We start from the raw sequence: 19,024 nt of genomic DNA, 5'->3' as shown, positions 1-19,024 counted from the left end.
TCTTAGCCAATCTCCAGAGGTGTGTAATAGTGTCTCAGAGTTGTCTTAATTTGCATTTCTCTCATCAATGGTGATTTAGAGCACCTTTTCATATAAGAAATAGTTTTAATTTCTTCATCTGAAAATTTTCTATTCATATCCTTTGACCATTTATCATTTGTGGAATGGCTTGAATTCTTATAAATTTGTCAATTCTCTATACATTTGAGAAATGAGAGGGACAGCTAGATGGTGCAGTAGATAGAGCACCAGCCTTGAAGTCAAGAGGATTCTTAAATTGAAATCTGGTCTCAGACATTTAACACTTTCTAGCTGTATGACCTTGGGCAAATCACTTAATCCCAACTGCCTCAGCAAAAAAAAAAAAAAAAAAAAGCAGGGGTGGAGGGGGGGGGGGGGGGAGAGAAAAAGAAAGAAATGAGGCCTTCAGAACCCTTAAATGTAAAAAATATTTTCCTAATTTATTGCTTTCCTTCTGATATTTTCTGCAATAGTCTTGTTTGTACAAAAACTTTTTAACTTAATATAATCAAATTTATCTATCTGGTGTTCAATTTTGAGTTCCAGTTCTTCTTTGGACACAAATTCTTCCTTCTTCACAGATCTGAGAAGTAAACTATCCTATGTTCTTCTAATTTGCTTATAATATCACTATTTAAAGATGTCTAAATCATGAACCCATTTAGATCTTATCTTGCTATGTGGTGTTAGGTGTGGATCAAACCCTAATTTCTTCCATACTAGTTTCCAATTTTGTCAAATAATGAGTTCTTATCCCAAAAGCTGGGGTCTTTGGGTTTGTCAAACACTAGATATAATAAAACTGTTATTGACTATATTGTGCTTTGATCCTAATGTATTCCACTGATCAACCACTCTATTTTGGTTTTGATGACTGATGCTTTAAAATATAGTTTTAGGTCTGGCACAGCTAGGCCACCTTTATTAGCATTTTTTATTAATTCCCTTGAAATTCTTGACCTTTTGTTCTTCCAGATGAACTTTGTTATTTTTTTTAGATCTATAAAATAATTTATTGGAAGTTTAATTGGTATGGCACTAAATAGATTTAGGTAGTATTGTCATTTTTATTATATTCACTCAGCCTACCCATGAGCACTTGGTATTTTTCCAAATGATCAGATGTGACTTTGCGTGGAAAGTGTTTTGTAATTGTGTTCATATAGTTCTTGACCTTTCCTTGGCAGGTAGATTCCCAAATATTTTATACTATCGACAATTCTTTTGAATGAAATTTCTCTTTTGTATCTCTTGCTGCTGGACTTTGTTGGTAACATATAAAAATTATGATGATTTATGTGGATTTATTTTGTATTCTGCAACTTTTCTAAAGTTGTGAGTTGTTTCTAACAGTTTTTTAGTTGATTCTCTAGGGTTCTCTAAGTATGCCATCATATATCATCTGCAAAAATCTTTTTAATCTGTTTCTTCTCTTATTGCCAAAGCTAACATTTCTAATACAATAGTGAAGTTTTTTTTAATAACTATCAATTTTATTTTAATTTAAAGCTTTTTTATTTTCAAAACATATGCATGGACAATTTGACAACAATGACCCTTGCATAGCCTTGTGTTTCAGATTTTCTCCTCCTTTTCCCCACTCCCTCCCCTAGATGGCAAGCAATCCGATATGTTAAGCATGTTAAAATATATGTTAAATCCAATATGTGTAAATATATTTATACAATTCTCTTGCTGCACAAGAAAAATCAAATCAAAATAAGAAAGTAAATAAGAAAATAAAATGCAAGTGAACAACAACAAAAGAGTGAGAATGTTATGTTGTGATCCACATTCAGTTTCCACAATCCTCTCTCTGGGTGTAGCTTGCTCCCTTCGTCACAAGATAATTGGAACTGGCATCAGTCATCTCATTGTTGGAAAGAGTCATGTCCATCAGAATTGATCATCATATAATATTGTTTTTGCCATGTACAATGATCTCCTGGTTCTGCTCATTTCACTTACCATCAGTTCATATAAGTCTCTCCAGGACTCTCTAAAATCATCCTCCTAATCATTTCTTATAGAATAATAATATTCCATAACAATCATATACCATAACTTATTCAGCCATTCCCCAACTGATGGACAGTCACTCAGTTTCTACTTTCTTGCCGTTAAGAAAAGGGCTGCCACAAACATTTTTGCACATGTTGGTCCCTTTCCTTCCTTTAAAATCTCTTTGAGATATAGGCCCAATAGAAACACTGCTGGATCAAAGGGTATGCACAATTTGATAAATTTTTGAGCATAGTGCCAAACTGCTCTCCAAAATGGTTGGATCAGTTCACAGTTCCACCAAAATGTATGTGTCCCAATTTTCTCATATCCCCTCCAATATTTGTCATTATCTTTTCCTGTCATCTTATCCAATCTGACAGGTGTGTAGTGATGTCTCCGAGTTGTCTTAATTTGCATTTCTCTGATTAATAGTGATTTAGAGCACATTCTCATATGACCAGAAATGGATTTAATTTCTTCATCTGAAAATTGCCTGTTCATATTCTTTAACCATTTATCAATTAAGAATGCCTTGAATTCTTATAAATGTGAGTCAATTCTCTATATATTTTGGAAATAAGGTCTTTATCAGAACCCTTAAATATAAAAATGTTTTCCCAATTTATTGTTTCCTTTCTGATCTTGTCTGCATTAGTGTTGTTTGTACTAAAACTTTAAAACTTAATATAATCAATATTATCTATCAGGTGCTCAATCATGAGTTCCAGTTCTTCTTTGGACACAAATTCCTTCCGGCTCCACAGAACTGAGAGGTAAATTATCCTATATTCTTCCAATTTGCTTATAATATCACTCTTTATGTCTAAATCATGTACCCTTTAGATCTTATCTTGCTATGTGGTGTTAGGTGTGGGTCAAGCCCTAATTTCTTCCATACTAGTTTCCAATTTTCCCAGCAATTTTTGTCAAATAATAAGTACTTATCCCAAAAGCTGGGGTCTTTGAGTTTGTCAAATACTAGATTGCTATAATTATTGACTATTTTGTCCTGTGATTTGTTGCGATAAAGGAGCCACCTGCCAGTGGCTGCTGCAGGTCTAACTCAGACCTGTAGAATGGATCTCGGATGCTGCTGCTGCTTCTTCATGTAATTCTTGTGCTTCTTTGCCCCACATTGGGCGCCAAAATGTAATGTCCAGACTAGCTCTCTAGAGGCTCTCTGGACTAGCCTTGGCTTAGGTGGAAGAGTGATGAAGGCAGGAGAACCACCAAGAGGATCTCTATTTCTGTCTCCAGCTTCTGTGTCTCCTCTGTGTCTCAAGTCCTTGTCTGTGTCTCCTCTGTGTCTGTGTCTGAGTCTGAGATAGAGCTTGAGCTCTAGTGTCCAGTCATCTCAGCCCTTAGATACTTCAGTCTCATTACATTACATCACACTAAGTATATGAGATCTAGAGAACCATTATCTCATCAATCACACTAAGTAAACATCCTGCTATAAGTATTCTTGCTTCAAGTAGAACACAGATGGTCATGCCTTCCCTGATTGCTCAGAGAGGGAGGTGAGAAATTCCATAGGTAAAGTGGGGAGCCAAACCAGATATGTTTAACAGGTTTCCTCTGGGCCAAAGGGTCTTATATCTCACTCAGCGTTCTCCCACTATCTGTGGCCCTCTACAGTGATTCTAACGTATTCCACTTATCGACTACAGTATTTCTTAGCCAGTACTAAATGGTTTTGATGACTGATGCTTTATAATATAGTTTTAGGTCTGGCACAGCTAGGCCACCTTCATTAGCATTTTTTCATTAATTTCCTTAAAATTCTTGACCTTTTGTTCTTTCAGATGAACTTTGTTATTATTGTTTCTAGATCTGTAAAATAATTTATTGAAGTTTAATCGGTATGGCACTAAATAGATTGATTTAGGTAGTATTGTCATTTTTATTATATTCGCTCAGCCTACTCAGGAGCACTTAGTATTTTTCCAACTGATTAGATTTGACTTTATTTGTGTGGAAAGTGTTTTGTAGTTATGTTCATATTGTTCCTAAGGGAAAGCCCTTAGCAGATAGATTCCCAAATATTTTATACTACCGATAGTTATTTTGAATAGAATTTCTTTGTGTATCTCTTGCTGCTGGACTTTGTTGGTAATACATAAAAATGATGATGATTTATGTGGATTTATTCTGTCTTGGCAACTTTGCTAAAGTTATGAATTGTTTCTAGTACTTTTTCAGTTGATTCTCTAGGGTTCTCTAAGTATCTCATCATATCATCTGCAAAGAGTGATAATTTGCTTTCCTCATTACTTACTCTAATCCCTTTAATCTCTCTTTTTTTCTTATTTCCAAAGCTAATGTTTCTAATACAATATTGAATAGTAATGGTGATGGTGGGTAGTCTTGTTTCACTCCTGATCTTATTGGGAATGGTTCTAGTTTGTCTCCATTACATATGATGCTTGCTGATGGTTTTAAATAGATGCTACTGATTGTTTAAAGGAAAAGTCCATTTATTCCTATATTCTCTAATGTTTTTAATAGGAATAGATTTTATCAGATGCAGTTTCTTCATCTACTGAGATTATCATATGAGTTTTGTTAGTTTGATTATTGATATAATCAATTATGTTAATAGTTTTCCTAATATTGAACCAGCCCAGCATTCCTGGTATAAACCCTCCTTGGTCATAGTGTATTATCCTGGGGATGACTTTCTGTAATCTCATTGCTGTTATTTTATTTAAGATTTTTGCATCAATATTTATTAGGGAAATTGGTCTATAATTTTATTTTCCCCTTACCTGGTTTAGCTATCAGCACTATATCTGTGTCATAAAAGGAATTTGGTAGGATGCCTTCTTTCCCTATTTTTTTCAAATAGTTTATATAGTATTAGAATTAATTCATCATTAAATGTTTGGTAGAATTCACATATCAATCCATCTGGTCCTGGGGATTTTTTCTTAGGGTACTGGTGAATAGCTTGTTCTATTTCTATTTCCAAAATGGGACTATTCAAATAACTTATATGCTCTTCTGTTAACCTGGGCAATCTATATTTTTGTAAATATTCCTCTATTTCACTTAGGTTATCAAATTTATTGGCATATAGTTGGGCAAAATAACTCCTAATTATTGCTCTAATTACCTCTTCATTGGTGGAAAGTTCTCCCTTTTCATTTTTGAGACTAACAATTCTATTTTCTTCTTTTCTTTTTCTAATCAAATTAACTAAAGATTTATCTACTTTGTTGGTTTTTTCACAAAACCAACTCTTACTGTTATTTATTAATGCAATAGTTTTCTTATTTTCAATTTTATTAATCTCCCCTTTTATTTTTAGAATTTCAAATTTGGTATTTAATTGAGAGTTTTTAATTTGTTCTTTTTCTAGCTTTTTTAGTTGAAAGCCTAATTGACTGATCTTCTCTTTCTCTATTTTATGCAAGTAAACATCCAGACATATAACATTTCCCCTAATAACTGCTTTGGCTGCATCCTACAAATTTTGGTATATTGTCTCATTATTGTCATTCTCTTGGATAAAGTTATTGATTGTGTCTATCATTTATTGTTTCACCCACTCATTCTTTAGGATTAGATTATTTAGTTTCCAATTAATTTTTGGTCTATTTTCTCCTGGCCTTTTATTGCATGTGATTTTTATTGCATCATGAACTGAAAAAAAAAATTTGATTTACTATTTCTGTCTTTCTACATTTGATTTTGAGGTTTTTATGCCCTAATACATGGTCAATTTTTGTATAGCTTCCATGAACTGCTGAGGAAAAAAAGTAAACTCCTTTCTGTCTCCATTCAATTTTCTTCAAAATTCTATCACACCTAACTTTTCTAACAATGTTTACTTCCTTAATTTCTTATTTATTTTTTGGTTTGATTTATCTAGTTCTGAGAGTGCAAGATTGAGATTTCCCACTATTATAGTTTTGCTGTCTACTTCTTCTCGCATCTCTCTTAACTTCTCTAGGAATTTAGACGTTATACCAATTAGTGTGTGTAAGGGTCAGAGGAGGAGCCATGCACAGTGCAATCAGGAAGTAAAGAGGCCTTAAAACCTGAGATCCCCAGAAGTGGTTCTCTGTGAACCAGCAAGGACCGCCTCATGGGCGGGAGTTTTGGTCGCATTGAGATGCACATCATCAATGGAAGGCATCTCCTTCTCTAATTGGTTGTAAGTGTGACCTCATAGACCCTATATAAAGACAAGGAAGTAGGTCCTTTTTACCAGGATTTCTACTAGGAGTAACTAAGAGTGAGCAGGAGGTCAGAAGGGTAAGGTAAGATTGGTAAAAGTACTGTACTAGACCAGTGGCCAGAGATTCCTCTGAGGGCCTGGGAATTAGAAGAGATTGGCAGTTGTGATCGCTGATTGGGCAATCACAAGTGGCTGCCCAATCATAGGGGCAGTGCTGTAAATTGCCAGGCCTCATAATTGGAAAGGTACAGTAGTTCCCCACCCAGGAGGGAAGGCAGTAAAGCATTATGAGTCTAGCTGTGACCAAACTCAAGGGTACAGTTGTACATGCAGTTCAATCTTATGAGTTAGAAAATTGAATGGGCAATCTTTTAACAAAAAACATGCTCCATGAAAAGGAAGAGGTTTGCTCCCCAACCCCCCAAGTGTATATATCCTTCATTAGCATATCTACCAGGATATGGGCCCTTCAAAGACCAAGATAGCAAAGAAAACTACCTCCCACACCCATTAAGTACAGCTCAGCAAGAAGGGATGGATGAGGGGATTAAGCAGATAGAACAAAAGGTGCCGGAACTTTGCCGACTAGAAGAATCAGAGGACAAACCAAAGACTGACTTATGACAATTAGAACAAGAAGTACAACTCCACCTAAAGGATGAGGCGGAGAACAAAGGATTATTTTAGGGCAGAGAGGGTAAGAGATGCAAAGAGGGCAACTCTGCCTACAGGCTGAGCCAGAGAAGAGACAAAAGATTATGTTACAAAGACCTTTGATTTTCCTATCTAGCACCCCATAACTCAGCCACCCTGCATGGCTTTACAGGAAGCTTTGACTAGGGCCGTTGCTGAGGGAGGAGATATAATTCCTTGGGATTCCAACTGGGGCCTCCAGGCCTATCCAATAGAGGGTAACGGAGCCAGAGGTCGGACATGTGTCTTGATCCCATTTAAAATGTTAAAGGAAGTGAAACAAGCTTGTGTTAATTATGGCCTGAATGCTCCCTATACTATACAAATGTTACAGCTGATTATCAAGTAGATACGTTCTTACCCCGAATGATTGGAAATCTATGGCATCTGCTTGTTTTACTCCTGGCCAATCAATTGTATGGTTATCAAAATTTGTTAAATCGGCTCGAAAATATGATGTGGCCAATGATCATCAGGATCCAGAAGAATCTGTGCTTGTAATTACTGGCAATGGCTGCTATTCCACAACTCAGACTCAGATTTTATAAAATGTGACTATTTCCACCTATTGCACAGTATGCTATACATGCTTGGGAGAGAATAGACGAGGGGTTGGTACAGCAACATTTTACTTCAATAAAACAGGGCCTCTGAGAACCTATTCAAGATTATGTGTCCCTATTAAGAATAGCAGTTGACAGAGTTATAGGGAAAGTAGGCACTTCTGACCTTTTCAGGCAACTTTTAAAAGAGGGAATGAATAAAGTGTGCAGCCATATAATGGCTGGACATTCTAAAGAAGCTATCTCTGAAATTATAGATAAATGTTATGAAGCAGATTTGAGGCTGTTAATGCAGATACTATGGCCTCAGCCATAGCTCGGGAATCACACAGGGGATGAACAGGAAGGAGGAGGCAAAGAAATGTTATAACTGTGTCAGAAAAGGACATTTTCAAGCCCAATCACTAGGGGGCGGAAAATCCCTTTGCTTTGCTTATGGCAAGATAGGCCAGGTTGCAAAATTTTGTAGGACCAGGATGAAAAATAATTCTATGGTTCAAGGAAATGGGTGGAGGGGCACCAAATGCATACCAGATAGATCAGGAACCTACCCAGAGAGGAGCTACAGGGTTCAAAGGGAATTATCAAGCCCTGATGAGGAATATGGCCAGCACTTGAATGCAGTTGAGGGTTTTGATATCAACCCATGGACCACTTCACATGTTGAGATACAACCCAAGGCTGGAGATAGATTAGTGATTGTACTCTCAGCCTATGTGCCTATAATTGTACATACTATGATATTAAAACATATGGAACCATTTATCTTGGTTACCAATCCTCACCCATATCCTGTGAACTTAAAGGGAGATCATACAATTGCCAAAGCACTCCCATTACATCCCTTTAGTGCGGTGAATTTTACTCAGATGACTGGACAAGAAAAACCCATGTGTACTATTTATATAGAAAATAGGCCATTTCAAGGAATGATTGATATAGGGGCTGATATATCCGTTATAACAAAACTTGATTGGCCTCCTGAATGGCTGCTTCAAACTCGAACAGTAACAGTGACATATGCAGCATGCTTCCCAGTCTAGTAAGAAATTTCATTGGGAATTTGAGAATCAGAAGGGTGTCTTTAAGGCATCTTGTCATTGCTGGGCTCAGAACCTCCTTGTAAAGAAGAGATTTACTGAAAGCCCTTCAGACATTACACATTGAGGAAAACTAATGGGGGCCACTGAGAAGGTCCTGGCAATGCCACCCTTACAATGGAAGCATGACCATCCTATATGAGTAGATCAGTGATCCTTCTCAAATTAAAAACTCACTGCCTTAAGATCCATTTTTACCAAAAGGTGTATGCAATTGAAACCACAGGTTTATGACATCCTACCTCACTGACATCCTACTTCATTGAACATGACTTATTGAGTGGGTTGGGTTAAAGACCATGTTATCCATGCTTGGTTTTGGCCTATTGAGCCTAGTTTGTTTGCCTTAGTTCTGTTATATACACTCTGTAATCTAATTGATCAAGCGAGCTATTGTTGATGCTAAAGTTAGCTTGATGGGATGAGAGGTCCCTGCTTTACAAAAGAAGGGAATTGTAAGGGTCAGAGGAGGAGCCATGAACAGTGCAATCAGGAAATAAAGAAGCCTTGAAGCCTGAGATGCCCGGAAGTGGTTTTCTGTGAACCAGCAAGGACCTTCTCCTGGTCAGGAGTTCTGGTTGCATTGAGATCCGCATCAACAGGAGCCATCTCCTTCTCTAATTGGCTGAATGTGACCTCATAGACCCTATATAAACTGGGGACAAGGAAGTAGGTCCTTTTTATCAGGAAATCTACTAGGAGTAACTAAGAGTGAGCAGGTCAGAAGGGTAGGATATGAACATGTGAATAAAGATCTTGAGCTTGCACATAACTACTCTCGGGTATTCTATCGTACATTAAACCACCATTCCATGAAGTGGTTCTCTGCCACTGTCTAGTACAGTACTTTTACCAATCTTACCTTAACCGGAGATCTTCAGAGACCCCTGGCCACCACTTCATGGAAAGGTGGTTTAATGATTGGGCAATCACAAGTGTATAAATGTTTAGTATTGATATTTCTTTATTATCTATGGTACTCTTTAGTAAGATATACTTTTCTTCTTTATCTTTTAATTAGATCTATCTTTGCTTTTAATGGATTTGAGATCAGGATCACTACCCCTGTTTTTTACTTCACCTGAAACATAATAGAGTCTGCTCCAGCCTTTTACTTTCACTCTGTATGTATTGTTCTGCTTTAAATGTGTTTCTTCTAAACAACATATTGTAGGATTCTGGCTTTTAATCCAGTCTGCTATCCATTTCCCTTTTATGGGAGAGTTCATCCCATTCCCATTCATAATTAAAATAATTCTGTATTTCCTGCCATCTGATTTATCCTAAATTATGCATTTTTCTTTCCTTTCCACCTTCCCACCTCCCCAGTAGTTTGCTTCTGTCCACCACATTCCTCAAACAGTCCTCCCCCTTTCTTACACCTTTCCCCTACTACTTGTTTTCCCTTCTATTAACCTCCCCCTTTCCCCTCCCACTTTCCTATGAGACAAATTTCTCTGTGAAACCAAATATGTCTGATATTCTCTTTGAGCCAAATTTGATGAGTAAGATTCACAAAATGCTCACACACACACCCCCTTCTTTCCCTCAATTATAATAGGTCTTCTTTTCTTCTTTGCGACATGTAATTACCCTTATTTTCTCTCCTTTTTCTTCTTTTTCTAATAGAATCCCCTTTCTACCTCTAATTTCTTTTCATATTATCATAATAAAATCAAATTATGCCCATACTCTCTAAGATTACTCATAATGGAAATATAGTTCTCAAAAGTTCTTTCCTTTTTACATTTTTATGCTTCTCTTGAATTCTGTGTTTGGAGATCAAATTTTTTATTTAGTTCTGGCCTTTTCATCAGAAATAGATAAATGTCCCTCTTCTTCCCTGAAAGATAATGCTCATTTTACTTGGCTATAATCCAAGTTCCTTTACCTTTTGGAATATCAGATTCCAGGTCCTTAGATCCTTTAAGATAGAAGCTGCTAGGTTCTGGGTAATTATGGATCCTTAGTATTTAAATTGTTTCTGACTGCTTGCAATATCTTTTCTTTGGTCTGATAGTTCTGAAATTTAGCCATAATATTTCCTGTAAGATAATGTCTAGGTTTTTTTTTTTCATCATGGCTTTCAGGAAGTCCAATAATCCTTAGATTGTCTCCCCTAGATCTATTTTCCAGGTCAGTTGTCTTTTCATGGGAAGCATTTCATATCTTCTTTTTGGGGGGTTTTGTTTGACTGCTTCTTCAAGTCTTATTGAGTCATTCACTTCCATTTGTTCAATTCTAATTTTTAGTATATTATTTTCTTCAGCTACCTTTTTTAGTTCCTTTTGTATTTGGCCAATTGAATTATTTTGTTCATGGTTTTTGTTCATTTCCCAAATTCATTCATTTTTGTTCATTTCCCAAATTCTGTTTTTCAACTAATTGGTATCTTTTTCATATCTAGGAGTTACATGCTTTTCCCATCTCTTCTTGCAAATATCTCATTTCCATTCCCCATTTTTCTTCTCTCTTTTAAGATCCTTTATAAAATCTTCCAAGAAAGTCTTGTAAATTGAGGACCAGCTCATATCGCCTTTTGGGCTTTTTTTTAGAGTTGATTTTCCTTGAAGAAACTCAGAATTTGAGATCTGTGCTTCTCTCATTCCATATAAGTTGTCTATGGTGAGAGTTCTTTTGGGGTTTTTTGTTTGTTTTTTATTACCCTGAGGCAATTGGGGTTAAGTGACTTGTCCAGGGCCTTGTCTGAGGCCAAATTTGAACTCCGGTCCTCCTAACTTCAGGGCTGGTGCTCTATCCACTGCGCCATCTAGCTGCCCCATTTGCTCTTCCTTCCCCCCCTCCCCCAAAGGTCTGTCCTTAACACAAAGGAGCAACAGCTGCTTTAGTTTGCCTGGGGCAGTTTTGTTGATTGACTTCAGGTTTGCCGGGGTAATTCTGGCTAGTGCTCCATTCTTCCAGGGCTCAGTGGTTTATAATTTCCTTTTGTAGAAAATCTGCTTGATCACCCACTTGAAACCAGGCCAGAGTAGCCTAAGAGGCTAATAGAAGATTCCCAAGTGCGTGCAACTGCAAGGCTCTGACTCCTCACCCCAGCTCCTTGCCCTGGGCTCCCTTTTCTATGATCTGGATTCAAAGACTGTCTCCCTGCCCGTTTGAAACAGAACTGTTTTGAAATTCTTCCAAGGTATTTTCTTCTAGGAATGTGTGGTACTCTTAACTATTTGTGGGTTCTGTGACTCCAAAACCACTTTACAGGCTTTAATCTACTGTTGGTTTGAGAGAAGGTCAAAGGAAGTCACAGAAAGTCAAGTCTGCTCTTTGCCATCTTGGCCCCACTCCCCATTGTAATGGCCTGAAACTGAGCAGATGCACTGAGGTTTGGACACGCAGGCACTTAAGGCTAATTACCAATTGGACAATATACGCTATTAGCATTTGCTTGGAAAATGGCCCGCCCCACCATTCTGTTTGGGTTGGATCTGTTGGGGTATAGAGAGAGGAGGAGGAGGAGGAATAAAAGGCTGGAGTAAAAACGCCAGAGCAACTTCTGGCTGGATTCCCTTCTCTCTCACTTCGTGTTGCCATTCCTCTCATGTCCAAAAAGAACAAAAAGGACTTTTGCTGATCCTGACTCTGGCTGATTCTAAAGTATCCAGGGTGCTAACCTGGTCATTACACCTCATGACTTAACTTTTTTCCAGCAAAACAATGATACAAGATAATTCCTAAGGATTCTTGAATAAAAATGCCATCCACCTCTAGAGAAAGAACATCTGATACAGTCTGAATGCTGACTGAAGCATATGAATTTTCACTTTTATTTTTTATGGGGATTTTTTGGTCTGGTTTCCTTTACAACATGACTAATGTGAAAATGTTTTACATGAGTACATATGTATAACTTATATCAAATTGCTTACCATCTCAGGGAGGGGAAAAAGGGAAAGGAGAAAGAGAATTTGAAACTCAAAATTTAAAAAAAAAAAAACCCAAATCATAAATTTTTTTTTTATAACATGTAATTGGGAAAAATAAAATATTCAATTAAAAAATAACATTAGAAATACCAAGGGAACATCTCATGCAAAAATGGGCATGATAAAAGAGAAAAATGGTAGGGATTTAACAGAAGCAGAAGAGATTAAGAAGTGACAAAAATAAAACACACACACACACACAAACACCCATACAAGGACTATCTTAATATCACCAATAACCACAATGATGTAGTTACTAACCTAAAGTCAGACACCCTGAAGAATAAAATTAAATGGGCTTTAGGAAACATTTGCTCTAACATTAAGGCTAATGGAAATGATGGAACTGCAGCTAAGCTTTTAAAATTGTGGATGATGCTACTGCATTTGATATGCCAGAAAATTTGTTTTGTTTTTTTAATCAAAGCTTTTTATTTTCAAAATATATACATGGACAATTTTCAACTTTCACCTTTACAAAACCTTGTGTTCTTATTTTTTTCCCTCCTTCCTTTCTCCTCCCTCCTGCCCTAGATGGCAAGTGATCCAATATATGTTAAACATGTGCAATTCTTTTATACATACTTCCATAAATACCATGCTGCACAAGAAAAATCAGAATAAGAAAGAAAACAAAATGCAAGAAAATAACAAAAAGAGTAAAAGTACTATATTGTAGTCCACATTCAGTTCCCACTGTCTTCTCTCTGGGTCCAGATAACTTTCTTCATCACAAGACCATTGGAAATGACCTGAATCATCTCATTGTTGATGAGAAGCCATGTCCATCAGAATTGGTCATTGTATAATACTGCTGTTGTCCTGTATAATGATCTCCTTTCTCCTCATCTCACTTCATGTCTCTTCAGCCCTCTCTGAAATCATCCTGCTGATCATTTCTTATAAAACAATAATATTCCATAACATTCATATACCATAACTTATTCAGCCATTCTTCTACTGCTAGATACTCACTTTCCAGTTTCTAGCCCTGTGGCTGCCACAAACATTTTTTGCACGTCCTCCTTTCCCTCCTTTAAGATCTCTTTGGGAATACAAGTCCAGTAGAAACACTGATGGATCAAAGGGTATGCAGAGTTTGATAACCCTTTGGGCATAGTTCCAAATTGCTCTCCAGGATGGTTGGATCAGTTCACAATTCCATCAACAATGTAGTAATATCCCAGTTTTTCCACATCTCCTCCAACATTCATCATTGTCTTTTCCTGTCATCTTAGTCAATTTGACAGGTGTGGAATGGTATCTCAGAGTTGTCTTAATTTGCATTTCTCTGATCTAGTAGTGTTTAGAGCACTTTTTCATATGACCAGAAATGGTTTTAATTTTTTCATCTGAAAATTGCCTGCTCATATCCTTTGACCATTTATCAATTAGAGAATGGCTTGAATTCTTATAAATTTGAGTCATCAATTTTCTATATATTTTAGAAATGAGGCCTTTATCAGAACCTTTAAATATAAAAATTATTTCCCAATTTATTGCTTTCCTTCTGATCCTGGCTGCATTAGTTTTGTTTGTATAAACACTTTTTAACTTAATACAATCAAAATTATCTATTTGGTGTTCAATTATGAGTTCCAGTTTTTCTTTGGACACAAATTCCTTCCTGCTCCACAGATATGGGAGGTAAACTATCTTTTGTTCTTCTAATTTTATGCCAGCAAATTTGGAAGACTCAAGTGTCCACTGGATTGGAAAAGATAGTTTATATCTCATCCCTAAAGAATGGCAATGTCAAGAGATGTTTAAATTGTCAAACAATGGCACTCATTTCACATGCCAACAAGATTACACTGAAACATCTGCAAGTTAGGCTTCAGCAATATGTGAACTGAGAATTACCAGAAGAACAGATTGGTTTTCAAAGAGGCAGAGGAACTAGAAACCAAATTGCCAACATTCACTGAATTATGAAGAAAACAAGAGTTTCAGAAAAAAAAAAAATCCAGTTCTGCTTCACTGACTACACTAAAGTCTTCGACTATATGAATCACAACAAAATGTGGCAAGATGTGGCAAGAGATGAGAGTACCAGATTATCTTATTTCCTGAGTGATGAATGCAAGTCAAGAACCAATAGTTAGAACCAAACATAGAATGACTGAAAGATTAAAGTTTGGAAAAGGAGTACAACAAGGATTTATACTGTCATTTAATTCGGACGCAAAGGAAAGCCTGAGAAATGCCAGGATGGATGAATCAACAGCCAGAATTAAAACTGAGAGAAATATTAACATTCTGAGATAATTTGGCATACTGCTCTGATAGTAGAATTAATAAGTCCTTAAAGAGGGTGAAAGGGAAAGTATGTGAAAGCTGGCTTGAAGCTTAATGTCAAAAAACAAAAACAAAAACAACTCTAAGTTCTTGGCAACTGGCAAACAAAGGGGGGGAGGGGAAGGATGGAAGCAGTGACAGATTTTGTATTGTTGTGTTCAAAGATCACTCTAAACAGCAACTGTAGTCATGAAATTAAGAGTCGCTCCTTGGAAGAAAAGATATGCAGCATGGTAAAAAAGAGACGACATCTTGCTGACAAAGGTCTGTATAATAAAGCTAATTCTTCCAGTACTAATGTATGGTTATGAGAATTTAACTGTAAGGAAAGTTGAATACCATAGAACTGATGCTTTCAAATTGTTGGTGCTAAAGAAGGCTTTTGAGAGTCCCTTGGACAGCAAGGAGATGAAATTGGTCAATACTTAATTTGGGTTATTCACTGGAAGGTACTATACTGAAACTGAAACTTAAGGACTTTGATTACCTAATGAGAGGACAGGACTTATTGGAAAAGACTCTAATGTTGAGAAAAACAGAAGTTAAAAGAAGGTGGTGGAAAGGTATGGCAGAGGGTGAGATGGATAGTGCCATGGAAACAAGGAAGATAAACTTGCACAGCCTTCAAAAGATGGTAGCAGATAGAAGGCTTGTCCATAGAGGTCACAACGAATCAGACATGACTGAATAACTGTACAAAGTCATAGACTGGAACTGGACTACCTTTATATTAATTAGGCTGCATAAACATGGGTATTACTTTGTACTTACCTAGTTAGTTGAATTCTTAAAAAAAATAAAAATAAAGTAAGATACTTCCTCTTAATAAGCAATTATGCTAGGTTTGGGGAATAGAAATACAAAATTGAGATACACCCTGTCCTCAAGCAGCTTACATTCTACTAGGAGAGAAACAACTTAAAGGTAAATGGAAAATGAGAAAGATATTAGACCTGTGATTTAACTGATGTATAGAAAGCCCAGGTGAGGAAATTCTAATTCAGATAGATAAAATGTCTATAGTAACTCAAACTGCAGAATGAGACATACATTTTTGGACAAAGAAAGAAAGGCCACATTATCAACTAAGGAGATTGAAGACTTCCTTGAGGAGATGCTATTTGAGTTGGAATTTGATGGACCAATAAGATTTTAAAGGGCAGGGAGGACAAATATATGGGTTTTCCAGGTTTAGTAAAAATGTGAGTAAATATATAGAGGCAGTAAAGTGAAGAGGAAAAAGTCTAAATAATACATTTTGGCTAAAATGTTAAGATGGGGAAATAAGAGATAAGACTAGAAAAATAAATTCATCTCAGCTTATAGACGTTCTTGATGTCTAGCAAATGAATTTGAACTTAACTCAGTTGTGAGACAGTAGCCACCAAATAATTCTGAGAGAAGTGACATGATGAAATCTTCAAATAAGAAAGATTATTTCATCACCAGTTTAAAGCAAGGCTTCTTAAAAGTTTTTTTTACTCCCAACCCTTTTTCAACTGAGAAATGTTTACATGACCACGGTATATAGGAACATAAAATAAGAATATACAAATCAAACATTTACTGATAATAAATCACAATTTCATGACCCCTTCAGGGTTATACATTCAATTCTACAATTCCATTTGGCATTGTTGCCTACAATTTAAGAAGTTTTGGTATAAAGGACATTAGACAAAAGGGGAAGAAATGGATTTAGAAACACCAAAATGATATAATACTTCAGAGGGTAACTGATAAAGGACTTTACTACAGAGCAGTCAGGGGAAAGAAAATGAAATAGATTATAGTGATACTATATGAGGCAGAGGACAGTTGAGGAAAAAAATTAAAAGTTTTAAAAACGGGAGACTAGATGAGTAAAATGATGTGATTGTACCATTGACATAAATTAACTCAATTGGTTAGGTATTGAGGCAAAGATAATGATAATTTGAAGTGCCATTGATATCTCCATATAAGAGTCCACTCAATACTGGAATGAAGTTCAGGTGAGAGATCAAGGACAGAGAATTAAATTAATCTGAACTCACTATTAATGTCCAACTTGAAGAGCTATCTCATCCACAATTTAAATCTAAGCCCAAGCCTTTTCAACTTCTTGCTCTTCCATCACAGAAGTTAATTTTTAAGATACATAAGAACAGCCCACTTATGCTATAATTTATATTAAGCATATTAGACCTTATTCTAACAACCTTTGAAGGAAGTTGAAGGATCTAGCACTTTTTTGTGAAGTTAACTTTTATTAACTGTGTACGAGGCCATCTCCTCAAATTTTCTTATGTAGCAATATGTCTAGAGTTGTCCTTTGTTAAATTTATTGGGAAAGGAGAGAGGATTATTTTAGTTTTTCCCCTCCACCACTAAATTAGGATTAAAATTTACAAAAATAAAAAATGGAACAATACCAAACTTTAAGGAATTTACAATCTAATAATACACACAACACATATTTGATAATTGGTAAAAGAGAAAAATAGACAAGAGTTGGATGAAAAAACTTTAGGAAGAGAAAAAGATTATTTTATCTGTGGGGGTATTAGAAATCTTCATGAAGGAGACGACCTTTTATGCTGGACCTTGAAGGAAAAGAATTCCGAAAGGCATAGATGTACAGGAAAAGTGTTCCAGGTATTGGGGGTAGGGGGGTGGAGAGAGGGGGGAGCTTGACCACATATGCTATTATATATAAGTTGTTTCCCTTGCTTTGAAATTAAACTTTTGTTCAATTCCAGACTCTCCTGTCTCTAGCCTACTTTGTTCAGTTCTGGTACCCACAGGTTAAAGACTGGTTCCATCAACTTGGCAGGGGACAGCTAACAAGCAAACATGAATGTGGGACTGCAGGGCAAGATTGGCATATGGTCTAAAAGTCGTAATTCCTAGGACTCAATGCATGATTTATTGTTTTGTTGATTGTCTGGATTTAAAGTATTAATCATTCAAATTAAATTTAAAGGTTGAGTCCAGTTGTTAAATAGCACATCCCTGTGCTATTTCCTGAGTTTAGGGAATGATATCACCAGACAGGAGGCCTGAAAATGGAAATGGAAATATTTTTATATAGTATTTACATAGCACTTTAAGCTTTACAAAGTGCTTTATGTCTGTTATCTTATTTCACACTCCTATCCTGTAGTCATCTCAAATTCAAAATGGGTCTCATTTGAGTGACATATGAAAGGCTGGAGTGATATCCAGAAGCCACTCTTCCCACCCTGCCCACTGACTCTCTCAATTCAAGCTTCCCTGTTTGTATACTTGGCAATCACTTATGCAGGGTATGGAAGATCCAATTTAATTGATTCTTGAGGAGCCTAGGTAACTGGTTAGTTAGTTACCTAAGTAGCTGGTAACTGACCAAAAAGGGAGGGGCATCCGCAGAACAGGGAAAGGAAGAAGAAAGATATTAGATTCAGTAATAAATATGTAGGGGTTGGCGGGTTGGAGCATGAAGAGCATGTCCATGCAGCAATTTTTGCATGCAGCAATTTTTTCACGCAGCAAAATTTGTTGGGGGATATATAAATTTGAGGAACATCTGCAAAGACTTGCTAGGGTCTTTCAACCTCTTGTTTTGTGTTTTAGTAACGTCATTCCAATAGAGCTGGTTTCCTTAGTAATGCTACATGTTTTCTCTTACGCATTAAAAAAAAAAAAATTTACTCTAAGAAGCGATCCTGACTGCAAGTGGGCAATACAAGGGTGGGAAGCCGAGGGACGGAGATAACTGGATCCAGCGAAGAGGAACGGAGCAAGCTGGGAGAAGCTAGAAAGGAGCCAAAACAGGACCGTGGCAGGAGCCTGCACTCGGGGGCCGGAGGATGATGGAAACCCAGAAGAAAAGCAGTTTCTTACAAACAAGAGGCGATTGGTTACCAACTTAAATGTTGTTCAGAATCTGGCCAAGGCGGAACCTGGAACTCGCCGTAAACTCCCATCCTCCTATCGTTTAAAACAATGTTAAAGCTACCTGTTTCACAGGTAAGGAAATCGAGGCAAAAAGCAAGCGGTTGGAGTTGGGAAGCTCTCGAAAAACCCTTCCCTACAGCGAGCGCCGTCCCGTAGTCCACGGTGGGGCCGGCTGGAGCGCAGCTAGCAACGCCCGCCGAGACCGACCCGGGATGGAAGCCCCTGAAGCGGCGCCAGAAGGAGCCCAAGCCGCGGAGACCACTCGCGCGCCCAAGTGCGACTGTCTCAGCGCGGGCGGCCCAG

The 19,024-nt window shown here is 36.9% G+C and overlaps 1 protein-coding gene across 1 annotated transcript in view; it reads right to left on the bottom strand.

Annotated features, from left to right (window-relative positions):
• The window catches only part of C6H4orf47 (chromosome 6 C4orf47 homolog), a 55,792-nt gene extending 36,779 nt beyond the window's left edge, over positions 1-19,013 (bottom strand). Inside the window, exon 1 of the mRNA XM_003773012.4 lies at positions 18,783-19,013. The gene's annotated coding sequence lies outside the window, so the exon portion shown is untranslated. The remainder of the gene's footprint in view (positions 1-18,782) is intronic.
• Between the last annotated feature and the right edge of the window lie 11 nt (positions 19,014-19,024).

Source organism: Sarcophilus harrisii, chromosome 6, assembly GCF_902635505.1.
Source record: "Sarcophilus harrisii chromosome 6, mSarHar1.11, whole genome shotgun sequence".
Lineage (NCBI taxonomy): Eukaryota > Metazoa > Chordata > Mammalia > Dasyuromorphia > Dasyuridae > Sarcophilus > Sarcophilus harrisii.
The sequence above is the reverse complement of the archived record's forward strand: the minus strand, read 5'-3'. Positions and strand labels throughout refer to the sequence as shown.